We start from the raw sequence: 24,164 nt of genomic DNA, 5'->3' as shown, positions 1-24,164 counted from the left end.
GCACCCCTCGGCCCGCACACACACTTTCCTCCAGGAGAGCACTGTCTAAGACACTCAAGTTAGTGAGGCCTTGCCTCAGAACCAAGGGTGGCGAAGGCTGGGGACGTGGAAATGGGACAGCTGCAGGGACGGGAAGCTGCTCCCTACTGCATGCCCAAATGGAGGCGTGAGTGGTCAGGGCTGCTAGGCCACTGGGACGGGCCCGTCTCTGCACACTTCACCGAGGAGTCTGATGGACAGGTTTGGCTTTTCCCATTTAGACTGTGTCGCCCCTGCTCTCTCCTTCACTCATGTCCTCTCCCTTGTTCCCACTGTGGTCCTCTGTGAACGTGGCAGACCACACACTGGGGATGTGGGCACCAGAAGGGCTCAAACGGAGGGAAGGCGGTAGAACTTGTGTCCCAAGCAGGGCACTTGGTAGTTTCCCTACAGTTATTCATGCTCCTGGACTCTGGATTTATGCCCAAGGAGCACCAGGCAGCACACGCTCACAGACACGCACATGCGCGCACACACACATACACACAGCACAACAGCTTGACAAAGGAAGCAGCACCAGAGGGCACGGAGAGAAGCCAGCAACGGAGGCCAGGGCAGAGCACGGCCTGGCCACTCAAGAGCCTCTGGACATCTCAGAGAAGAGACCGACTGGACTGCCGAAGTTACAGAACGAATGAGGACAGGGAACCCCAATCACCAGGGGCACCAGGTGTCCCCTGCGCACTGGTGTCCACTGATCCCTGGAGGCCAGAGCCTTGCTTCTCACCCCTGAGCTGTGTCACGAGCAGCAAGTATTGGGAGAGAAGGAATCTTGGCTCTAAACAAACAGACAGAAATCATGCAGCTACCAGAAAGACTGAAAACCATGGCATCAACCTTTTTCCATAAACAATTAAAGAGTGTTTTTCAAACAAGTATGGGGAAAAGAAGAAGATTTAAGTCAAGAAAGAGCATCTGTACCTAGAGATGCAGGCACACAGGGGAGAGCAGCCCGGGCACCTGGGGAGCACACGTCTGTCTTTCTGTTCTAGGCTGGGCTTCCGTCCTGCTCGTGAGACCGCAGTGATTGCTGGGGCTGTCTCCCCGGCCTGGCCAGCTCTCAGGCACTCACTCATAGGAGAAGCGATTCCCATGATCTCCTAATGGGCAGGTGGACGGGCACCGGGTTTCTTCACACACTAACTAATCCCCAAAGTCTAACTCTGCTAACTTTCTCAAAAAATAAATTAATGTTAACATTAAGCACACTGAGGAATCTGGTGCAGGTGCTAGCAGTGAGAGCATCAGAGGGAACTTCCAGGATCAGGAGGAGACATGGGAGAGACGCAGAAAGTGGCACAGAAACGCGAGATGAAGCTAGTGGGTCTTGGCTGTGCTCCTGCCATCTGGTCTGGGGAAACCATCAGAGAAGAGCAGACAGGACTCATGGAGAAGCCGGATGGCAGCAGGCTGCACAAAGACCAGGCTTAAGGCAGACAAGGGCGTCCACTGTATTCCTAAGTCACCATGTCCAATCCCTGTCCCTGAAGGAGAGCCACTGTCACTGTGAGCACCAGCAGAGAACCTCAATGGCATGCAAACAGCTTCCGGAGGCTGTCATAGCCACCCACCTCAGGAGCGGAGAAAGCCCCTCACCCAAAATGGATTTCTATAGTGTGGGCCAAGACACTGGGGACACTGATCTTCTCTGGGCCAGAGAGGAGAGTGACACATAGGACCAAAGATGTCACATGGCGAGGGACCGTGGCAGGGCTGACGGAGAGTAGAAGCGATCCTTGAATTCTGACCAAGTGACATAGAAAACCTCAGTGTGTCTAACCAGAGGCTTCCTGGTAGATCAGAACTTGAAAATGCTTTGAAGATGATTAATGCATCAAAGTGAAAAATCATAAGATCATATCTTCAGGAGCTAGAAAAGCCACGTGATAAGAACCATGTCTCCAACATCTACTCTTGATTTAAAAAAAAAAAAAAAACTACTAATTAAAGACTGAGGTCAGGCTGGGGGAGGTAGGTCTGGGGGCAGGCATGGCTTCACAGACCTCACAGGGAGTTTGGAAGGGGTCCCTAGGAACAATGGGAATCTTCCAAGGGTTTAACCAGGGCTGCAGTGGGATTAGGGCTCAGGACGGGATCGTCTCTCTGCTGAGATGACCCCATCCCCACCCAAAGGCCAGCGCTGTGATAAATGGGAAGCCCCAGAAGCATTCCCATAAAGTCCTTGTCATTTACCGCTTAACAGCATTGGAGACGACAAAGACATGGAGTATAAAATTTGGAAAAGCAAAGAAAAACCACCACCAGGCGACTGCATGACCGGCCACCTGGCCTATTGACAAACCATCTGAGCATCAAGTACCAAGACTCGGGAGTCAGGAAGGGAACGGGCGCAGAATCAGCATTTTCTCAAATATATTTGCCCAGAGCCCGGAGGGGATGCAGAGAGTTTGCACACGGGGTGGGAAGACAGCAGTTACAGGGAACTGGCCGTGGCTAGGTTCCTCACTATCAGAGAAGAGAGTGACAGGTTCTGACAGGAGAGAACCTGAGCAAGCAGGAGGAGCTGAACTGAATGGAGGGCTTAGTATGAACTTCTGATTCAAATACAAATAAATACAGAAGCATAAATGAGTTTGCATGTCAGTATGTTTCTGTGGAGATAGAGATAAGAGAGACAGAGAGATATCAAAGGACACAGACCCCACCTCAAAGGGGCTCCTACTGGCCAAACCTGGGACTATTTGAGCTTCAAAGTAGAAAAGGATCATAAGGTAGCATACTCTCCCCCAAGTGAAATATGAACATGCAGGGCTGGGGATGTGGCTCAAGCGGTAGCGCGCTCACCTGGCATGTGTGTGGCCCGGGTTCAATCCTCAGCACCACATACAAACAAAGATGTTGTGTCCACCGAAAAACTAAAAAATGAATATTAAAAAATTCTCTCTCTCTCTCTCTCTCTCTCTCTCTCTCTCTCTCTCTTTAAAAAAAAAAAGAAATATGAACATGCACGTCCCTCCTCATGGACATCTGTAACAGGGGCCACTCCATGCCTTACATATAAACCTTGCTGCTTGGCCACTCATGGCTTGTGTTAAAGTGGATTCTGTCCTTCCTCTTCTCCCTCTCGTCCCTGACCCCTGACAGTGGGGGAAGCAAGATGAACCTTCTTCCTGTCCTAAGCCGAGTCGTCTGTCCGTCCGCTCACTGCCCACAGGAATAAAGAACTCTGACCTGGGAACTGGAACATGGCTTTCTTTCCAGGATACAAGTTGAACACTAATTGTACCTGTTGATAATGACACTTGGAAAACAGCCCACATATTCCCTCTCTAAAGTCCTCTGTTCCCCCTGGCAGTTGGAATCACAGCTTCTGTATAAAATCTGTGAATGAATGAAAGTTTGAAGAGGAAGAGACTGGTTATATGAGTTCAGAGCATCTTCTCCTGAATCCCTTACTGATCGCAGGAGAAAGATGCCACTTTGTCATGGAGAAGACGGGAAGCCACTGTCCCAGGAAGCCCGAGAGGCCAACATGAGCAGCATGGTTTACAGAGGGGCAAATCAACATGATGTCACTCCCTGTCACTTCTCTCAATGGGGACCACCAGGCTAGCAGAAGCATACACCAAAACTGCCTCCAACGAAGAACATCTGTAAAATCAGTTGCTCATCATCTTCAAAACCACCAAAGTCACAAAAGACAGAAATTTCTCCAGACCAGAGATTAGCATGTGGTTTGAGGACAGATCCTTTTGCAGCAAAGGATGTCATTAAAGTGACTGAAACTGAGGATTAGATATGGAGACATTATCGGTGTTAACTTCCTGACTTGGGTTGTTGCATTTTGGTGCACTTAGACAATGTCCTTGTTTGTAGAAAATACATACTAAAATATTCAAGGCCATGATTCAGGAAAAAAAATGTACTTGCAAATTGTTCACAAGTTTGAGATTATTTCAAAATCTAAAAAGTGCTCATAAAATTTTTTTACGACACTTACCATGTATGAAAACCTGTTTAAAAGATTTGATGGTATAAATGATTCCATTTATTAAGGGCAATAAAAAAGTGATAAACTTAAAGGAAATGAGCAACGTGTATAAGAAGAAAACTTACAGTACTGACTGACACAAAAGAAGACATTGTTGTTACAGATCTTCCAAATTTTTTTTCAATAGCATCTATTTTTATGAAAAAAAAAATGAGTGAAATAAAAACTGTGCATTGAAGAAAGCATCATCTGAACATGAAATGGATCCCATTCAAAATCTGATAAGGAAAAAGGAACTTATAAAAGTTGTTAATCAACAAGTTAAATCTCTGCAAAGTTTTTAAAAAATAGCACAGAAATAGACTGTTAAATCTGACATCCTCCAACATGGTGATGGCTCCTTGGGACTCACAGCTCTTCATCTGGAAGTGCAAGGCCATCCTGGATTCAGTTCACACCAGCCCAGGGGGTAGACCACTCCCTTCTAGAACCCTCCACATGGCTTTGGAAGATCCCCACAAAACTGTGCCATACCAACTCTCGCAGCACATTCTGATCTTCCTATAGAGACAGAAAATTCCTCATGAGCTGGGAAGCCCTGTTGCAGTTTTCTGGTGCTCTGCATGTTGTAAACATGTGACTGTGTGATAGTGAACATTTCATTTTCTTTTCTCTCTTGATCCAGATTAAGACCCAGACTGTTAAATCTTCCTTGCCAACAAAGAACCCAGTTTTACATATATATCCTACAGAAGATGGGAGGGAAGAAGGTAAAACAATAGTAATTCATCACTTCTAATCTTTAAGAGGAGAACTGAAAAGTTTAAATCATCAGTTGAAGCAGAACTGTGCTAGACATTTCCAAAGATAATCTGGCATTCAAATACACGTGTAGACAGCCACAGAGCTTGTGTTCATTAATTTCATTATTTTACCTCTACCTACCAGATACAGACCAGTCTCTTGAAGGGAAAAACAAAGAACCGCATGTGCTCTCACAATGCTAGGTTTAACTTAGAACATGCAACTGCATGTTCCTCGCAGAGGCAATCAAGGCAGGAAACTCAGAAGCCAGAGTCCATCCTCCCTGGGCCAGGGGTGAGAAGAGAGGCCAGCTCCATAACAATGGATGCCCAAAGAATCTCACTCAGAAGAAAAGCTGTGATTGTTCCCAAGTGCATTAGCATAAAGCCTGGGCCCTGCTGTGCACAGCTTCCCAGGGCACAGCTCTGTGCAGGACCTGCATTCTGCTGTGCTGGGCAGTGGAGGACCTTCTGTTCCCCTCCATAAGAAGAATTCTAGTCTCCCCCAGGAATTGCCACAAGCAAAGACCAAAAGGGGACTCTGCCCTGTGGGCGCCCCTGGCTCCTTGTCCTCCTCTTCTCTCACCCTTTGTGGGACACCACCTCTTAAGTCCATTACTAGAAGAACACCAGAATAAAGATGGTGCTCTTCAAAGGTTTTTTGTGGAGCTGGCCGCCCAGGCTCTCACAATCAGCTGAGACAACCGTCACCAAACAAGGCAAGGCCTCTGGCATCCAAAGAGGAATGTGGCAGGCCACGGAGCCCAGGCTAGGAGAAGACAAGGACGCTGTGCCTTCAGGGAGCAAAGACACTTTACAATCCCTTAAGTGACAATCTTTAATCCAGTGAAATTTGCTTTAGTTAAATAGTTACTACTTTTTACCAAGAAGCCATAACAATTCTGACATCGTGGTCTATCCAGTGTGACCAACAAGTCTGTTAAATATGGTCTAGATCAGGAATCTTATTTCTTTTTAAAAATCACAATACAAAATTTATTTGACATTAGGATCAAATCTGTGCACCTGACAGACACTAAGTAGCTGCCCATTTTCTCTTCTCCCCTCCCTGCCCTCTCCTAGCCTCTCTTCCTTTCTTCTCTCTCATTCCCTTCCCTTCTCTTCCCTTTCATTCAGCTTTTTAAAATACTAGGACTCCCTAAAAGCAAACTGACTTCATGACTCAAAAACAAAGGTGCTGTCCAGGATTTGAGCACCCTGGTGAAGACTAACCCAGCGCATTCTGAAATCCTTAGTGTCTCCAAGGGTTCCTGCATGGTTTGTGAGTAGAAGAAAAGAGGAAGTTCAAGTCTGTTGATGTTGGCTAAGGAACGCATTGCCAGACAAAAGCTCACGACCTTTTCTTAAAATGCAAACTTTCTGAAGCCATACTCCTTGGTTCCTGCAGTCCCGAGAGCCAGAATGTACACAGGAATGCCTGAATAGGCCTGGTGTGAATGGACATAAACTGCTTTAGTTTATAAGTAGAATAACATGGGTTAGCTTGTGAGTTTCTTTTCTTTATCACAATTCATCTCTTTAATACCTGGGTGATTTCTTTCTTCAACAGAGACAAAATTTCTTAACAAAACTAAAGCATTTTTGCTGAAAAATGATCTGCCCTGGAAACCCATCAATGCCTCTTCTAGCTTTTTCATTGCTGAGACCAAAAGACCTGACAAGAACAACCTAGAGGAGGAAAAGTTTATTTGGGGCTTGCAGTTTCAGAGGTCTCAGTCCATAGATAGATAGATAGCGCGGCTAACTAACAATCAAGCAGGTTCCGGCAAGGGGCAATGAGGGATAAGAAAAATAAAGACTCAGGGTCTCAGATGGTGAAGATATCAGCTGGGGTCAGGAGGAGTGCTGCTCTCTGATGGAGAAGCAGGTCTAACAATTATGCCAGCAATCTTTGTTTACATATATTCATGAAAGTCACAGAGTTAGCAACATTGTGCAGCTTATTCCCCAGTTCTGTTCCACAGTTGCAATGTGCAATATTAGGAGCTTTGTATAGCTCTCGAGAAAGTCCATTGTTTAAAGTTACTGTTATTCAGGCAGGTTTAGGAGGAGCAGAGCTTGGTGAAACATCATGGTTGTCTAGCAGGAGAGCTCCTCTGTTCCCAGGAGCTATGTGCCTGAGATCAAGGTCAAGACTGATAAGACTCTAGCACAGAGCCTCCTCATGGAGGGCATTATCATGCAGCTAGGCATCCTGTACCTTTGCACAGAAACTTTCCCAGGCACCAAGCCTGCCACAGCCTTGAAGTCATCAGGACCCCAGTCTCAGACACAATCTCCCAATCTCCATAGCTGACTCCATTCCTCTGGGCTGAGATGAGGCAGAACATCAGCTCAGGACATGACAATCAGGAAGCAGAGATAGTTCAACTCATCAGGAACAAATATAATCCCCAAAGGCACATCCCTGTTGAGAGCCACAGCCAAAGGGGCCCCAGCAAACTTCCAGCTGCCAGCAAACTTCCAGCTGCCGGCTGATGATTGGCTCACAGTGGCCCCAGCAACATCTAGCTGATTGGCTCCTCTGCGGTGATGTTCATTGGGCTGTTTCCCTGCCCTTTCAGACCACGGAGCTGCTCATTGGGGGACTTCTTTGGCTCCGCCCACGCGACCTAGCCAATCGGCCTCAAGAGCAGGAGGATTGTGGGAGGTGGTTGTTGGTGTGTGAGAGAGGCTTGTGGAAGCCGGTGGTGGCAGTTGGACTCTGAGGGTTTTTCCTGAGGAGCTGTTTTGTTTGGCGTTTGTAGTTTTAAAAATAAAGTTTGTTTCTTTTGACAAGTGGCTCCTGAATTGTGCCCAGCCAGACTGCGGCACATCCCCAGTGACCTACCACCTCCAGTCACACTCTACTTGCCTACAGTTACCAACCAGTTAATCCATCCAAGTGAATTAAACCACCAGTTGGGCCACACCTCTCATGATCTAACATCTCACCTCTGAAAGTTCTTGCATTGTCACACACATGAGCTTTTAGGGACACCTCTTATCTAAACCATGACACATCAGCATCCCGTGATAATCTGCCACTCAGCCTTCCCCCCTGTGGCCAGCACAGCTGCCCAGCCTTCCCCTGTATGCCCACTCCGCCCAGGCCCAGTGCTCAGGAGGTACTCAGTGCACATTTGGCAAATGGAAGAGACAAGATGGAACATGGAGCTCGGGGCTGACCTCCTTTGGTGGAAGGCCCAGCTCATTTCCCACACCACAGCAATGAGCCGAGCTGTTCCCAGCACACTCCCTCGGACTTCATGAAATCCTCACCTGACAGCACTTCAGTTCCACTTTTCAGTCGTTTGTAGTGTGTCTCAGACACTCGAATGACAATGTTCTTAGAATCCTGAATCCCGAAACTGAAGGAAAACTGGAGGAGTGTGTGTGTGCGCTAATATTAGGCAGAGAGGGGTGTGGGCTAAATGAGCACACTGTCGGCCAGTTATAGAGTCTTCTGTGCACTATGACAAATCATTCTCCCCATATACATTTAGACGTTTACCACGAAGCTAAAGCAGAGTTTTACACCTTACATGTTCCTGTTAACACCGCTCAAGGCGAGGGCTCTGTGAGCCTGTGAGGGCACACCCTGAACAGCACACCCTGCAGCCCGGGGTCGGAGCCCGTTCAGCTCTTCTGAAGATGCCCTGGCCTTGAGTGCTCGTGAAGCCTCCTGGCTCTGGACTGCCCGCACGACGCTTGCTCGGCTCTGTGCCACGTTGACCCAGACCTGAGACCCAGACCCTCACTGGCTGCACTTGCAAAGCCCGCTCTGAGGTGTTAGGAACTCAGTAGGCCGATGCAAGGCCCTGGGGTTGCCCAGAGAGTCCTGTCTGGCCCACAGGCCCACCGCATTGCTGGGCTCTGCAGTCCTCCCTGGCCCCTGCCTGGGGGCTCTGCTGGGACTCTCCATTCCCCGTCCCCACACTGTCTCCTGGAGCAGCCCCCTTCCACAGTTAGCCTGAAGACTGTTAGGAATGCTTCCAAGCAGAGCTAGTCCCCATCCCGGGAGTCCCCACCCCGCGTCCACATCCTGGGTCCCCATCCCAGGGGTCCCAGCCTGGGGTCCCCATCCTGGGAGTCCCCGTCATGGCCCAGACACGAGGATGGCTGAAGCTCCTCCCCCTTTAGTGCCACTGTCACCTGAAGGGGAAACTTGATGTTGTGGAGTAAAGCGGGAGCATAAGGGGGTGGGGGCATGAAGTCAGGTTGGCCCCTCTGTCCCTCGCTCCACGGGTGGCCCAGGTCAGCCCCAGGTGATGATGGAGGAAACAGAGCAGGGCAGAGATCAGAACCACAGCCACGGCAAAGGCCAGGCCGGGACAGACAAGAGGTGCCCCCTTTTCTTAAGAAAGTGCTGGGAATGTGTCTGGCTTTTCTCATGAGGAGGGTTCACGTAGACAGATTTACAGAAAATCTAGCACCTTTCGTAGAGTCTTGCCATCCTCCTGCCTCAGGCTCCTGAGCTGCTGGGATTACAGGCATGTGTCATCATACCCAGCTAGAAGAGGAACTTTCGAAAGCTACAACAGCTCAATAAACAAGGAAAATACTGATAGGTAAATAAAATGAGAATTTGTATAGTTAAGAATCAACGGTTGTCTCAGATACAGATTTTGCCACGGTACAGGTAACGAATGACCAGTCTGTCGCCATTTCTCTTCACAAAGGAGAAATCGGGCAGACACCATCTTAACCAAGTGAGCATTGCCAATCACGGGACCAAGGACATCATGTGCCTCTGATACGATGTCCCTAGAGAGTCACAGTGTCACCCATGTAGTGGCCTCAACCAAAATATTTAACCAGAAACTGATTGCTAGAAACACCGGATGAATCCAAAGGAGGAAATTCTGAAAGATAACTGGCCCGGATGCTTCCGAATGTCTGTCCCATGGGTTCTACTTGATTACAAGACATGGCAGCTAAGTGCCACGTGTGATTCTTGATTGGGTCCAACTTTGAGGAAACACCCAGGCTACTCTTGGGGACATGTGCATTTGTCCTCACACTGGATGGTAACACTGCCTCAGTGCTCAGTGCTGGGTGCGATTGTTGGGCTGTGGTCCTAGACACCTGTGCCGTGGTGTCCAGACCATCATGACACCAGCACCACAACAGCATGAAGAGCTTGTTATTCACAGAATGAGGCTTTGTAAGAGCAGAGCTGGCCCAAGCAGGTCCGGAGGCAGCCTGAGAGCAGGGAGCTGGGCTGGGGAGGTTTGCAGGGGGAGGTGGGCCAGGTGAGGGTCCGTGAGAACAGGCCAGGGCTCACATGGATTGGCCTCCATTGCCACCCAGGGAAAGACCACAGGAGCTTTGTTTCCGGCTGGCCCAGGTGTGGGGCAGAAGCAGATGGGGAGATAGCAATGCTTCTCTCCTGCCCATTCCCAACTTAAAATCCAGTCCTAAAGGAAACCTCCTGTACAGATTCCTGAGGCTGTGTGTCAGTCACCTGTGTGTGTTCAATCTCAGAAGATTTTCTTGCACAAATGAGAGACTTTGACAACTCGATGTACACGTTCCTTCAGATCTTGAGCCATTTCCATGTGGGATTTTGGTTACTAGAAAATGGGATACTTAGTGCCTCGAGTTGCTTCACTTACAAACCCTCCCCCATTTCATCCAACAAGAAGTCCCCTAGTACCCACCTTGAGCTAGCCCAATGGGTATGACAAAGAAGCCTCCTGCAAACACACCAGGCACCAGGACCGCTGCCCTCCTAGAGTTAACGTACTCATTGACAAAATCAACAACTCTAAACATGTAAAATGTGTAAAAGTGGTAAAATCCAGACTCGATGCAGTTTTTTTAGAAGTCAAGAGAACTCTAATTAAACTTTCCATGGATCTCCCCCAAAAAAGAACATCAGTATTTCTATTTGTAAACATTATGCATTTGAATAACACGATCCTTTCTCCTTTGTTACTTAAATTCCCCCAGTGTTTACTTTACAGCAAACTCACAAACCTGAGTCTATTTTTTTATAACTGCAATGAGCAGAACACAACATTGACCAGCCCAATGTCTGTTATCACCAAAGAGTGGGAAAAGAAACACAGTCCCATAGGCCCTGAAGTCCACCATAGGTCTGCGTGCCCTACACTGGGGACTGTTCATATCTCAAATATCGTCTCCATCGTTTTGAGGAGAGCACTTGGATTTGCCATGTACCTCGATTCTGAGTCTCCCAGGCCTGATGTCCATGGCAGCTCAAACTGCCTAAGAAGATTGGGGTCATGTGGACAAGCTGTCCTTGGGTGGAGTTTAGATCTGTTATCCCTGCTGGGTGTGGGGGTGCACATCTGTAATCCCAGCCACTCAGGAGGCTGAGGCAGGAAGACCAGCAACTTATCAAGGCCCTAAGCAACTTAGTGACACCCTGTCCCAAAAAATAAAATAAAATAATAAAAAGGACTGGGGATGTGGCTCACTGATTAAGCACCTCTAAATTCAATCCCTGGTACCAAAAAGCAAAACAAAACGAAAAAATAGTCATCATTCCTTTGACCAAAAGAACTATGTGTTTGCTTATTACAAAAGACTAGTTATCTTGACTGCTATTTGTAAAGGGTTAATTAAGATGGTTGCAGAACATGGTACGACAGATGCCTTACAGAGGAAGGTTCCACATGGGGTGGATCTGCACGTGCTGCTGGGTCCCAAGACAGAGGTAAGTGCAGGAGCCCAGTGGAAGGAGAAAGTGGGAGAGGATGCCGTGTTTAACAGGGGCTCCAAGTGCACAGACCTACAGCACAGGGTGCATCCACTGGCTACGGACAACCTGGGGACATGGCGACCTCGAGGAGGGCGGGAAGGGAGGGAGGGACAGTACCATCAGTCCATCCCCCCGTGGAATTCGACCCTTCCCCCACACATACATGTTTACATATTCCTTCCTCAGAATTGAAACCCTGACTGTCACCATTGTGGCCACAGCGAGTGGCACCTGTATTCACCAAGGTAGAGTGAGCCTCAGACACTCTGGACAGAGGCAATTCTGTCAGGCTTGAGCAGCTCTTTCATGAAAAGGCTCCTCAGCTAACAAGGAGAAGCTCATTTCTGCTTACCTGAAAAGAAATGCCCCCCTCCTTCCTGGGTCTGGCCTGGGCGGTCCCAGGAGGCAGCATGACATTGTCATGTTTATTGACAGTCCATCCTGCATGGGAGGGGAGGTGTGCGCCTCTGGGGGGCAGCAAGGGCTGGCCAGGGGACCCTGAACACAGCTTGACATTCCTACTCCTGCAAAGACTGGCTGCTGCTATGGGAGATCAGAAGTGCTGGCCGCCCAGGGTCAGGGCTCCCTGCTCTCGGCTCCCTCTCCCACCCTGTGCCCTTCCTCTGGGTGAGGGGACATTTGTTACCAGGAAGGCTGGAGCTAAAGGAAGGTTTATCCTTCTTCACACAAGGTCGAAGCCGCAGACATCGAGATGAGGAGACAGGGCCACTATGCTGACTTCCTGTAACACACAGATCATTTCCTTCCTGGATTGAATCAATAAAGGGGCAGGTTCAGGAGCGAGGCCTAAACCACCATTCCCTTCTGCACCCTAGTTCTTTTCCCCAAACTCACCTCCTCTCCACGTTACTGGGCCCCCGATGGCAGTGGCCTCTCTCTGTGCAGCCAAAAAAACTATCACAGAACTAAAACCACGTTGGTGGCAGCTCTTCACCCCAAACTCCAGGACACGCACTTGTGATGGCTGCTTCCCTTCCGCATTGACTTCTTCCTCCAAGAATTGTGCCTTCCTTAATGTTCATCGTAAACCACCCATTTTTATATATTAAGAAAAGAATACAAATAACAACAGATGTTGGCGAGCATGTGGGGAAAAGAGAATTCTCATCCATTGCTGGTGGGATTGCAAATTGGTGCAACCATTCTGAAAAGCAGTATGGAGATTCCTCAACAAACTAGGAATGGAACCACCATTTGACCCAGCTATCCCACTCCTCAGCATATATCCAAGGGATTTAAGATCATCATACTATAGTGACGCAGCCACATCAATGCTTGTAGCAGTTCAGTTCACAATAGCTAAGCTATGGAACCAACCTAGGTGCCCTTCAACAGATGAATGAATAAAGAAAATGTGATGCATATACACAATGGAGTATTATTAAGTCATAAAGAAGAGTAACTTGATGACATTTACCAGTAAATGGATCTGGAGACTATCATGCTACGTGAAATAAGCCAGTCCCAAAAACCAAAGGTCAAATGTTTTTGCAGATATGTTCAGTGGATTAGATAAAGGGGAAAGAAAGAAAGGGAGGGGAATAGGAATAGGAAAGGCAGCAGAATATATCTAACATAATTTTCCCATGTACACATATGAAAATACCTAAGTGAACCCCACTATCGTGCCCATCCACAGAATGAAGTCCTAATTAGAATAAGATATATCCCAGGCTTGAATAATTATATCAAAATAGATTCTAGCTAGGGCTGGGGCTGTAGCATGCATGAGGCACTGGGTTTGATCCTCAGCACCGCATAAAAATAAAATAATAGAATAAAGATGTTGTGCCCACCTATAATTAAAAAAATAAATATTTTTTTAAAAATAGATTCTACTGAGAGAATAACCAAGAAGAATCAATAAAATTAAATTTTTAAAAAAACGAGTGGTGGAAGAAATTTTAGATGCCTTTATAAGTAATGGCATAGTAAGACAATTCACAATTACTCTAATAACAATGCCTGGCACATAATAAATACTAAGTAAATGTTTATAAATAAAAAAATAAACTTGAGTTTATGGAGTAGGGAAGACAGGAACATTGTTAAAATATAGATTCTCTGGCTCTGTCATAGACCTAAAATCATAATATTGGGTTGGATTGAGAGAGCGAGGCTGTGTCTCCTAAGCAGTTGGTGATTCTAATGTATTCTGAAGTCTGAACATTACCGATTTTTTAAGATGGGTCACGTGAGGCAGGACGCACCATGAGGAGCTGGTGTGTGGTCTGGAGTGATCTCTACGCTCTGTGGAGCTCAGAAGCAGCTTGGTCAGTTGGTTGGAAAGCAGGAGAGATTGAGGGTGGGACACAGGCTCCATCACCTACCAGCCAAATGTTTCATCTTTAAACATTGCTCCATCTTTAAACAGGGCCGACAGGGCCCACTTCACCACATGGTTTTGAGGTACGAGTGTGATGTCCGTAGTGGGTGGTGGTGAGACCACAGCTGTCCTGTTGCACCAGGGTCCAGCGCCCACGCGGAAGGGCCCACGTGCGCTCACTCTCGGGGAGTGCTGATTTTAGTCAGGCTCTGCTGTCCAGGAGCAGCAGCGCGGACGCAGGACGCAGACCTGGGCCAGCACAGGGGCCACCTTGCTCCCCTGCCAGTTGGTGGTCTGTCTGTCACAGCTAGCCTCGGTCCTTCTTCTATTTGGCACATTGAAGAAGCCCAGGTGTAGGCACATGGGTTGCGGCAGCCACAAAGACGTGAAGTGAAATATACTAACGACAGTCTCCAGTTTTTTTCTTTTGCTCACCTAGAATGTGTGTCTAATGTTTAGTTTATTTAAAGTTATATTTAAATAGAGAACTCTCTTTTTTGAAATTTATTTTCATGCCTAAGATTTCTGTTAATTGGGATGTAATTATTATGCTTATTAAGAATGTTCAATGAAACACCAAAAGAAAAAAGAAAAGCATTTTTTATAACATGCAAAAAATAGTCAATTTGATCAATTCTATTAAAAACATGAATCTGTTGGAAAGATCAACCCAGCGGATTTTAGGGGCTCTCACAGATGAAGGTCGGTTAACAATCTACATGTCAGTGTTCTAGCAAGTTGTAGAATTAATTCTGCTGACCTCACCCAGTTCCTGAGTGTCCCAAAGCCACTCACTAGTAAAGCAGGAAAGCTGTGAACCCATGTCACTCTGAATCAGGGGCACACTATTATAGGAAACCCTGGGTTTATTCCAGCCACTGACTCATCGGACAACAGAATGCTACCCATCAAGGGGTCCCTGTGGTTCAAGAAATCCCGGGAATGCCAACTATGAAGAGTTTGCCCAGACCTCCCTGGATTCCTTCCCTCCGAGGATCCCGTCACATGACTCCAAACTCTGCAGGACAGGAGCCCTGGAAGCTAGGCTGTAGAGCACCTTAGCCAATTTCATCCCAAATGGAAGCTACCTGTGTTGAAAACACTGGTAGGTCAGTTTAATACAGAGCTGGCAACTGACATCACTTCATATCCAAAGGCCATGAATGTTAAAAGCAACGGGTGTTAAATCTTGAAGATAGAGCAATACAGGATGATTAGGGTGGGGCAGGGGAGAGTGGAGATGGACTTCCAAGAACCCCAGGGGCTGAGAGAGCAGGCTTCTGCCAAGAAGAGGTATCTTTCGGGCAGTGAGGTTTGGTATTCCATCTTAGTGTAGAGTTACAAGTGGGCTATCTTGGATTTGACCAAAGTCCCTAAATAAATAATAATGCTTTGAAAAGAGACTAGTAGGAAAAGAATATGAAGAGAAAATGAAAAAATCAGAAATCTCTTCATCACGGATCCTTCCCTACAGTCTCCAACACGCCCGTAGTTTTCATGCTTACCTGAACACAGTGATATACTCTAAGCCTAAGTTCAAAGCACTGAAGAAAACAAAACAAAATAAAAATTGTAGCTGGCATTGTGTGTTTACACACCAAATTTCTCCACATTACATGGACAGAACCTCTAGAAGTGTAACATTGCACGCAGATGTCTTCCACAGTGTCCTAGGCACACGTGCTGGACACAGAGCCAGCTGGGACCCACGGGAGGACCACACTCCACCATGATGTTACAGGCACGTGAACTCGCATTGCACACATCAAATAACTTCAGTGGACATGCAAAGAAAAGTTCACCAAGTCTAGGATGACAGCCTTCATCTCCCCTTTTGCCCAGTTAAATTAACTAGGATGGATCTATTAAGGTCAGAAAGGAAGCCCAAATCATCCGTGTGCACACACAATGACCCATTGAGGCTCCTACCTGCATCTTCACAAAGAACCTTCTAAAAGAAACTGTTTACAGGACATGTACCAAACACCACAGCCATCAGCACGGGCCCAGGGGACACCTGCAGAGCACGTCCAGGGACGACGCGCACCAGGCACAGATCCATGGTAGGTGAGAGCATGAGAAGGGGTTTTGTTCTGATGTTCAAAGTCCCCATCACACTCCTCTCCAGCAGTTTGTGTGCTGAGTTGTCTAAATCTCACTTCAAGTCAAACTGCAGGTGGGCGGTCTTGAAATCAAGTCAATCGAATCAAGGGCTACCCCTGAAACCCCCCTTCCAAAGGCCTTCGGGGAACACATGCTACCTTCTACTTTCAAAGGCTAAAATGGACAAGCACGTTGCCTTCCAAGTTGTCAGAACTTAAACAAGTCCCCTGGGGTCGAGGTCAGCCCTCTCCTTCTCCAGAGTGCACGGTGCTGATCTGGCCTTACATGATAGGAACAGCAGCAGCCCTGGGTCTGAGAGGCAGAGACCCCAGCTTCTTCCCATGTTCAGAGGTCATGAGACACCACCAGCTGTCACTCCAACGTCATGTCCAGTGATGTCCCTTCTCCCATTGTCAAAGGGACACGTTCACACACACCACAGGCCAAGTGCACACAGTGCATCTCTACCTCACAAAGCATCTGCCTTGGCTCCCACTTTCAAATTAAGATCTTCACAGTGACATGGCCGTTGACGTTGGGTCCCTTAATGGTTTCTACAGTGACACATTCCCAGGCAGTTAGCAAGCAGAATTTTTATTTGCCAGATACAAAGGCTATAATAAAATCTTTAGACCTTTCTAAGTTCTAAAAAAATAAATTATTTCAAAATTAAGACAATCACTGATTAATATGGATACAGGTGTTTGCCATTGCCTATTACCTGGGGGTACAGAGATTACGTGCTGCTGGTATACAGCCCCCACAGCACAGCTTCTTATTTTGTTCTAACATCATGCATTTCCACCAAAAGGATGAGAAATGTTTGTTGAGATACAATTCTTGCTTATTTTCTTAGAACTGGCAACCACATGTTCATTAATAATGATAATAGAGTACTTCCAGGTTGCTACCTATCATGATGTGACATGAGTTTCCACAGAATTCATTAGTCCTTACACTAAAGAAAAGGGTGTGCATCTTCCCAGAGCAACCCAGGTCAGAACCAATACGGCACACATAGCTGTTGAATTTGTCCCCCCAGTGGGAAAACGACCAACCACACCAAGAGAGCCATTTGCAACATTTAATTTCTTACCAATACCCTTTATCTGTAAAATCAACTTAAGAAATGCCCTGGCTTTGCTCTAATATCATAACTGAACAAAGGAAGTCAAAGCACGGGCAGTCATTTAAACACCACCTCTTCTGAGGTCAGGGGGCAGCACTGTTCTCAACTATGTCTGCTAAAACCAAACTGCACGGGCCAGGGGTAGCCAAAAAACAGCACTTGGCTTTAAAATGCATGCAGGCCATGCAAAGGTTCCAAGGGCGCCCAGAGAGGCACACTTCCTGCGCCTGAAGAATTTTTGTGACTTCATGTCTCTTGTGATGTCAAAGAAGAACCACAGACTCCATTTTGGAGACTCAAGCCATCTGCCCCGACGCTCTCCTCCAGTCTGCACCTGCCAGCAGCTGAGGCACAGGCGGGCCACAGAAGCCAAGGGGGCACAGGAGCAGCTGCTCTGCCTACCTGCCTACCTGCCTGGGTTTGGATGGCTGCCCCACGTGTCTTTTCACCACCTCATTTTCCACAGCTTAACCAACAACCAAACCTTCCCATCTGGCTCATTTTCCCTTTGCATTTTAACTACAGCCCAGAAAAGGCTGGCCTACTTCATTTGGGCCTACTTTTAACCAAATCCAGAATGCTTTAAGTGAAATAAAAGGTGTCTGCCTGGGTTTCTTTTAGGTGGAAATCCGATATCCAAGGATCACTTTTGTTTCCATAGGAAATTCTCCATCTTCACTTTTCCACTGGTCTTATTCCAGGCAAAGAAGTACCCAACTGCTTCCCCACTCCATCTCCCCTTGAATCAAACACCTCACTCCATTTGCTCAGCCCTCACCTCCAACTTCAGGAGGATGCAGAGGGCCCTGCCTGTGCAGGGGATAAAGATTCCTCATGACGCAACCCTGAGCATCCCTGGATTGGAGAGGCATGGAAGAAGGCAGTGGCCCTCCCTGCTGCCCCTCATGGCAACCAACACTAGGGGGACAGCACCAGCACCCCTCCTTGCAGACACAGGGGTCCTGCAGGCAGACACCCACCTCCACAGGGCCATTCATCCACCCCAGTGCACATGACAGCAGGACAGGCACGGAGGGGAGATGGCCAGCCAGCCCCAGCCAGTGCCTCCTGGCCTCCTCCACCTCCGGCCACCTCTCCATCCCAAGCCAGCCTCCCTTTCCCCCCCACAGAGCTCCAAGTTCACACAGATCTGGGTCCCAGCACAGGCCTAATCAGTTCATGCCACCCCACCCCCAGTTTCCTGAAGGCACAGGGTAGAATCCCGTTTGTGGGGGAAAGTCTACTGGAGTTATCTTGCCACAGGCAGCTCTCAAGAGGACGGCTGGGCATTCCTGTGGAAGGCTCTCCACTCCCAGGCTCTCCTGCTGGTGCTCCGTTCCTTTTTCTCCTCCCCCTCCCCCTACCTTGCTCCTCGCTGCTGCCCCCAAACCAGGCAGTGGGTTCCTCCTCTGGGAGCTGGGGCTCTCCTGCACCTCCTGCACCCTCGAGGGCTTTGCGTTTCTTCGACATCTCTGCCCAGGGCTGGGGTTTGGGGGTTTTCTGTCCCCACCCCCTGGCCCTCCCCCCTCAGAGAGGAGAGTGAAGGTGGGGTTAGGTGGAGGGGAGGGGGTTAGGTGCCGAGGAAAGGGGTGGGGAGAAGAGAGACCAGGGAGGGAGATGGAGAGAAATTGCTGCTGGAAGAGGGGAAGGGACGCTAGAGTGGCAGGAAGGCAGGAGGGGCCGGACTCGGTGCAGAAATCTACAATCAGTTCCATCAGCGGAGCCCTACTCCAGGGCTGTTCCTCTCTCTCTCTCTCTCTCTCTCTCTCTCTCTCTCTCTCTCTCTCTCTCTCTCTCTCTCTCTCTCTCTCTCTCTCCCTCCCTCCCTCTCTCTCTCCCTCTTTCCCTCCCTCCCTCCCTCCTTCCTCATTCCTCATTTTCCTTCAACTAGAGGGGTAAACCAGGAAGGGAGGAGAGATCAAACCCAGGGAGGAGAGACTCCTGGGCACTCTGCGGATTTCCTCCTCATTTGGGGGTGGGTGGATGCTATCTGGGGGACTCCTGGCCCTGTGAGTAAGGAAGGAGCGATCTCCTGGCTGTTCTGGGAGCCCATGTGTGCATGTGTGGTGGGGGTGTGTTTTCAATGGATTGCAACAAAAACTGAGTGGAATGAAGAAAATAAAGGGCTGCAGGACTCAGGAGCAATGCTCTTGGGTGCTGGGGACTCGGGACCCCTCCTCCCCCATGACATCATATGATCTTTCCAAGAGGCTGGGGATGGGAGGACAGAGGAGAGGGGAGGTAGAGGCAGGGATGGCAAGATCAGGGGGATCCTGTCCCCACTGAGAACCGGGGAAAGGCAATGGAAAGGAAGAAGGAAGTTGAGGTACTTGCCAGCCCTTCTCCAGGCCACCTCGAGAGGCACCTGCGGGTCTGGCCGCTGCGGTTTTCAGCTGGCAGGCTTTCCCCCCGGGAACTTGGAGCTTGAAAACTCCTTGGGTCAAGCATTAATCCTGAGGCTAGCACTAGTGCCTTCTCTGCCAGCCCTGAGTCTGCGGCTTTGTAATTCACTTCTTCTTATTCTCTTCCACTCATTGCCCAGCCCCTCAGGCAGTTCCACCAACACCCCCCCCCCTCACACACACACACATACACACAAGCACATATTTTCTTATTGCCAAAAAGGATGGAGGGAAATGCTCTAAAGTTTTTTTTTTTTTTTAGTTAAAAAAAAAGGTTGGAATTAAGTTTTTCTGGACTCCCAAGGGTTAAGCGATAAGTAAAAGGAATCATCAACTTACCCGCCAAACTACCGGCAAGCGCGTTTCTGCTTTCCGCTTCATTTCTAGTTCAAAATTCAAAGGGGCCAGGGGAGGCAAGGCGCGGGACTCCATCCCGAGCTGCACATGCAAGTCACCAAGCAGGGGTGGCCCAAGTTCAGGACCTGTCCAAGACGCTTGCTCTCTGCTCCACGCAGCGGCATATTCCAAGGGCTAGAGCACTCTGGTTTCCACGCTGATCTTGAAAAGGAGTGAGAACTCTAAACCGTGTATGGGGTTCCCTCCTGTCCATCTGGGGGTCTCCAGAAAGGAGCATCGAGCGCTGTGAGCGCCAACGAGGTCCAGTCCATCCCACATCAAGCTCTGAGCCCCAGCAACTTCGGACCCACACACCTGTGAGTAGACTATGTGTGCGAGTGTGTGCGCCTGTGTGCACGCGCGCGTGTGCCCACGCGTGTTCACTGTGTGTGCCCGTGAGCACACTTGACATTTGGGGGTGCATGTGCTCTCAGGAACACCCTCGATGGCTGTCTGGAACTTAGAGAGTTTTCCTTTAAGCCAGCGATGCTGTTGGATATCCCCCCCTTCCCCGCCCCGCGTCCAACAGGAGGCGATGACGTCTGTAGCCTCGTTGCCAGAACAGTCCCCAGGCTGCCGCTGCTGTTCATTGACAGGAGCAGGCGCTCGGACGTCAGCAGCCGGACCTTTGGCGAGGCTGCTCCCGCGGAGACGGCTCCCACCCCCGCACCTGCCAGCCTGGGGGAGTGGGGGTGATGAAATCAAAGCCAGCGGGGAGGGAGCCTGGGACACGCGCTGGGCTGGGGAAGGGGGTGACTCCGATCTGCCCTCTTTGTCCTGGAGCCCCTGATATATAAATAGTGCAGTCTCCAGCCAGATTCGCACCCCCACTTGCGCTCCCCCCGCAGGGCCCGCCCCCGCCCCTGTCACTTTGTCCAGCTCACTCGCTTGGAGGGAGGCAGGGGGCGGGGGAGCAGGGAGTGGAAAGAGCCCATGGTTCTCTTCCTCTTCCCATTCATAGATTCGGTTAGAGTCTCGAGGCCGCTGCTCAGGGAGTCGCAATGAATGGATGGATGCCCAATAGCTGGGACAGCCGGTCCGCAGAGGCGTCGCCATTTCAAGGGGCGCTCTTTCCATGCCTAGACACGCATCCTCGCCTAGGCGCGTGGGAGGACCCCCAAGTGACCATTCTTAAGAGGTCAAAGTTCTGCCCTTTCCCCTCCTGGAACCTGCTCTAATGGGTTTTTCGTTTTTGCATTTTATCTGCTTGTGCAGTGCCAAGACAATGCACCAAGCTGCTGCTAGCCCCTCACCGTGGGGAACCAGGCTGGGGACCCAGTCTAGGGCGGTTCTGCAGTCCTGAAGGTAGCAACAGCTAGGGGTGGATCACGTGGCACAGGCAGAATATCACCTCCCACTGAGCACGACAGTGGCCCAGGACCAAACGCCCCCACCCCAGAGCACCCAGGGCTGCAGCTCCTGGGAGGAGGACGTGTCCTGAGGGTGCGCAGACTGCAGCGCGGGTTCCACACCTGAGTCCGGCTCTCAGGGAATAGGTGGACCACACTCGCTGTCCTATACTACCAGAGCTGTCAGATACCGAGGCCCAAACAGGACCCTGGGGGATCCTGGGATCAAAGCGCCACAAACCAGGCTGTGAGCTGCCCAAGTCTCTCCCAGGAACCTAAAGGATTGAGGCTCCCTACCCACCGCAGGAGCTCCATAAATCTAAAGGCTACTACAGGATATAGGGCACCTGGGCTGAAGCCAGGCTGAGTCGCTATCTTAAGACTCTGCTTGGGCAGTGACCACAGATGCCCAGGTTGTAGTGACCAACAGCACAGAGCTCTTAGGAGCTGGGCATGGCCAGATGGTGGGAGAATACCTTCTCCACTGGCGTTCCTGCCTCTGGAAAAGGTCAGCTGGGCACTAGAGTCCATCCTGCAATAGGAGGGGAGACCTTCACAATCATCCCCCTGGCCGGCAGTGGTCACCTGCCGGGGCCTCCCTCCCCCTGGTTCTCTGCTTCCCTTCAGCATAGACTGGAGGGAGCCCAGGCTCTGACTCTGGGTTCCCCTTTCTGTGGCTCTGGAAGCCACCTGAGAACATTTCTTAGGAAGACTGCTGTTTCCACCAGCCATGTTTGCTCTATGCTGCTCCATCTTACGTGGAACTCAGTTTATTTCATCCACCTTATCAACCTCCTTGGACCCACCTCCTCGTTCCCTCTTTATAAACAAGCCCACCCTTTGCCTGACTTCCAGACCCTGCACTCTCCAGAAACATGCCCTTCCTGCCTCCAGGTCTTTCTCTTAGTCACATCTGCTGACCCCATCTCCCAGCTGCTTGATGTTGGTGGGTCCCAAGGCTCAACACAGACAGGTTAGTCTTACATCACTACTTCTCTGTTAGTGGCCCTGCTCAGCCTTGTAGTTGTAAGTCCTATCTGAGTGCTGATCACATTTGGAGATTTAGCTCAGTCCTCTCCTCTGAACTCCAGGCTCAGATCCAGCCAGCAGCTGTTCTTGGGTGACTAGAAGGCACCTAAAACCCAACATGATCGTCACTCTGGATTTTATCCCATCACAAACCTGCTCCTCCCGCAGTTTCTCCCTTCTCTTTGTTGCCCTTGGGCCAAATTCATTGGAGTGAGACCGACTCCTCCTTCCTGATCCCCAATTCCACCTGTCCCCTCTACCTTGCCAGACTCCAGTGCCTTTCACTACCCCCACTGACCCCAGTCATCTCTGGGATGCGGCTGTCACTGTTGCTCAGCTCCCTGTTCTGTTCTGTTCTGCTCACACCCACTCAGTGCTATTCTCAACGTAACAGCCAGACCATCTTGTTACAATTTAACGCCATGACACTTCCGGATAGCTTCTCCACTACCCAGTGATAGCCAAACCGATAGCCTTCAGATGAGCCAGAACCCCCTTGCTATGTGCACTGTGCGCAGGTGTCTGTGAGGACTCCAGTACTCCTTTCCTTTATTTCAGCCTCACTCTTCCCATGTTAAGGCAGCAAACAAATCCATTGTGTCAGCAAACATTGTGTCAGCAAACAGGCGTCACACCTGTGCCCTGGGAAGAGGAGAGCTGGCCATGTGAGCTGTAGCGGGCAGTGCCACTTCCTGGGATGTTTCCTGGACTCTGTGTGTGGCTAGCTCCACCTGGCCTCCACTCCCCTCCCCCTTCCCCTGGCCTCCACTCCCTCCCCCTTCTCCTGGCCTCTTCTGGTTACTTCCCCACTCCATGTCACTGCTTCCAGGGACTAAGACCTCAGTGAGTTCTTTGGAAATAAAAGACGTGCTGACAGCTTTAGGACTTCCTGCAGTGTGGAAGGACTTAGCTTTGGTGTGGGTGCTGCTCCCCAAACCAGACTTTCCCTTTTCCCTTTTCTTGGAAGAGCATTTACCTGTTCTTCTCATTTGAAAAGAGAAATCTCCAGACACATAGAGTGTTAATTCTGACCGCTTCCAAGGAAGAGTGCAAAAAGAAAAGCAAAATCAAAGTAGCAGTATTTGACGAAGAATACTGCTGTCTAAACACCTGCTGGTGGAAGAGCTGATGTTCCACCACGCTCTGGCCTGAACCTGACCCTCGAATTCATTTGTTGGGAACTCCATCCCCAATACAACGGTGTTGGGAGGTGGGCCTAATGAGAGGTTGTTAGATCACTGATGCATGGATTAACGCCACTACAAAGGGCTTTCCAGAGTGGGTCTGCCTTTTTAGTCTTCTGCCTCATGATGACACAGTAGGAAGCTGCTGCAACCTTGACCTTGAACTCTTCATCCTCCAGGATGGTTTTTTGCTTAATAATATCTCTTGGAAGCCACTCCACAAGGGTTTGCCGTACATTCCCCATGGTTTCTGTTTTGACAGTTGCATAGCATCTGTGACATACAGGGACCACAGTTTATTCAGCCTGTGCTTGGACCTTTAGGTGGGCAATTTTCAATATTTTACAATGACAAATTATGCCTCAATTGACTATTCTGTGCATGTGTATCTTTGTAGCATGAGATGTATAACATTAGGGTAAATTATGCCAGTTTATAATTATAATAATTTTCTTTTTTGAAGAATATTAAATAAAATTTCCCAAGTCTGAACAGATCCGCATTAAATAAAAAGTAGATAGTAAAGGCTGAGGTGGAGCTCAATGGCAAGGTGCTGGCCTCGCAGGCATGAGGCCCTGGGTTGAGGCCCCAGAGACCAGCTCTGAAAAAACAAGTTAATGGCTTTTAAGTGAATAACTTGGTTCGCTGAGCTGCAGTGGTGGGGCCTAGGGGTTGGCTTGTCCTCAGGTAACTTGGAATGT

The sequence above is a fragment of the Urocitellus parryii genome, chromosome 8 (assembly GCF_045843805.1).
Source record: "Urocitellus parryii isolate mUroPar1 chromosome 8, mUroPar1.hap1, whole genome shotgun sequence".
Taxonomy (NCBI): Eukaryota; Metazoa; Chordata; class Mammalia; order Rodentia; family Sciuridae; genus Urocitellus; species Urocitellus parryii.
Note: the sequence above shows the minus strand (reverse complement) of the source record.